General features: G+C 33.9%; 1 pseudogene; it reads left to right on the forward strand.

Annotated features, from left to right (window-relative positions):
- Positions 1–831: 831 nt before the first annotated feature.
- LOC117096106 lies at positions 832–1,520 on the forward strand (annotated as a pseudogene).
- Positions 1,521–2,539: the final 1,019 nt, after the last annotated feature.

Consider the following 2,539-nt stretch of genomic DNA (forward strand, 5'->3'; position numbering starts at 1 on the left):
CTAATATACTGTTATTACTTTTATTTTCTCTTATAATTTCTTCTTTTTCCAGGCATTAATAATTGACCTTTTTCTTTATATTCTTAGATTTTTATGAACCTACTACTAATTGTACCCAAACATTCCATCATTGTTTCCACACTATTTTCCACATGAGCAAACACATCAGGTAATTCCTCAATTCCCATTTTCCCAGAAGTATTCCCTCTTGGAGCCTTTTACCTCTTTGCTTGGCTTTGGGCTAGTTTCTTTCCAGGTCTATTGCATATCTACCATCCTGGATATTCCCTTTGCCATCATCCTGTGTTGGATTCCCTATTCCTTTAATCTTCCTTTTTCTCTATTTGCTCCCTTGTTTTGGTAGACCATATCCTCCAGTCACTTTCCCAGTGCTGCATAGAAGGCTCTTTTTGAGTCCTAATATGTTTGAAAACATCTTTAGAGGTACTAATACACTTTGCAGTGCCTCATTTTTTAATATGAATGGGAAGCCAAATATTATCATATATTTGAAGAAGGCCTCTGATATATTAAAAAAAGGCCAAAATAAACAGAGAAGACTTGGAGAGGAAAAACACAGAGCCAAAGCTAACAATAAAAAGTTCAAAATACGTAAATAATATGCTTCCACAGATGAGAGATGCTGCATCTGTGAATCAAGAACAAGATACTATATGAATTCGCTGATGCTGAACACATGGAGCTTCCTGGAATGTGGCATGCCCACGTAGCCGTACACGTCTCTTTAACTGTATTCTTCGTGATATCTTTTATAGTAAACCAATAAATGCATTGAAAACATATGCTTGAGAGACAGGTGCCACTGAAACTATGAATAGTACATGAATTTCACTTGGTATTGAAGAGTATTCCAATACTGAGGTACAGAAACACCAAGTAGTAAGTCTGGAAGCACGGCAAGACAAGCTTATAAAAGCATTTGGATACTTTTCTTAAAGGTGAGAGTGGATTGAGGATGTTTTTTCCTCTATATGGAAAAGCATTAGTAGTTGAGATGAAATGGTTTGCAGACCAGGGACACAGAGCAGTTGGTGTGAAAACCAGTGAATTTGAGATACAAGAATTTTTTACAAAGCAAATCTTTCTTACTCAGAAGAACCAATCACTGAAACTCCTGAAACCAAATATGTAAGAGTCCTTTAGGGAACATTTCATTGTACTGTTGCAACATTTTTTACCTTCCCAGAACAAATATTGGCAAACTTGACAGGATTTGGAATAGAGGAGCATTAGTTACCATTAATCCAGGTGGATTGTGAATGCTCTGCAACTATAATGTCGTTCCTCCTGAGAAAAGGGTTTCAGTACCTCGTGTGTGTTCTTTCTTATGATTCAAGTAAAAATACCATTTTTATGTTCCACATGCTTAAATTGAAAGATTGTTTGGTACAATATGCAGTATTTATTGTCTTGGAAATGCTGATGCTTTTGAGTAACAATATAAAAGTTGGGGAATTGACTGCATTTTTGAAAAGATATATCTACTTACAGAAAAGTAAATGAGACATAATAAAATCAAGTAACATTACCATGATTTTGAGCAATTGAAAATTATGCTAAGGCTGGGCACAGTGGCTCTTGCTTGTAATCCAGCACTTTGGGAAGCCAAGGAGGGAGGACAGCTTGAGATCAAGAGTTAGAGGCCAGTCTGGAATATACTGAGACCTCATGTCTACAAAACATAAAAATAAAAAATTAGCCTGGCATGGTGGCCTGTGCCTGTAGTTACAGCTACTCGCGAGGCTGACGTTGGAGGATCACTTGAGCCTTGGACGTTGAGGTTGCTGTGAGCCTGTCTGCGCCACTGCACTCCAGCCTGGGTGACAGATCAAGATGTTGTGTCAAAAAAAAAAAAAAAAAAAAGAAAGAAAAAAAAGAAAAAAAAGAAAACAAAGAAAGAAAAGAAAATTATTTTAAGACCTGAAAATGTAATAGATGAATTTTTAAAACTTGTTTATAAATCATAACAGATCTTTGCTCAAAAATGCATACAACTTTTTAGAAAGAAAAACACATGCTAAAAAAGTTAAAATAGTGTCTTTGGAGGAGAGTATAGTGGGTAAAAGGTGAAAGATTAAACCTGTGTGTCTTACTGACAGATTGCAAGATTTTTTATCAATCAGCATGTATTACTTGTATATTAAAAAATAAAATGTAATGCATATTACTTATCTATAACAGACATAGAAAAACTGACATTCTTTATAAAATCAGAATGATTGAAGAAATATAACATTTCAATAAGGTTCAAAGTGGTCCCAAAACTTAAGTAAAAGATTTGCTTTTATTATAAATCTTTATCTTTTACTCAAATCCTGGCATCCCTTTTCATGTTTTCTCCGTATATAATTATACATGTAACATAATCAAGAAATGAATTTTAATTGAACAAACTAACCTATATGGATCAAAATATTATTCCCAAACTGTAAGAATAATTTTTAACAGTTTTTTAAAAAATATACTATAAAAATAACTATCAGTGCATAAGACATAGATCCTGGAAATTTAAATAAGA

This window comes from Trachypithecus francoisi, unplaced genomic scaffold (assembly GCF_009764315.1).
Source record: "Trachypithecus francoisi isolate TF-2019V2 unplaced genomic scaffold, Tfra_2.0 Contig01451, whole genome shotgun sequence".
Classification (NCBI taxonomy): domain Eukaryota; kingdom Metazoa; phylum Chordata; class Mammalia; order Primates; family Cercopithecidae; genus Trachypithecus; species Trachypithecus francoisi.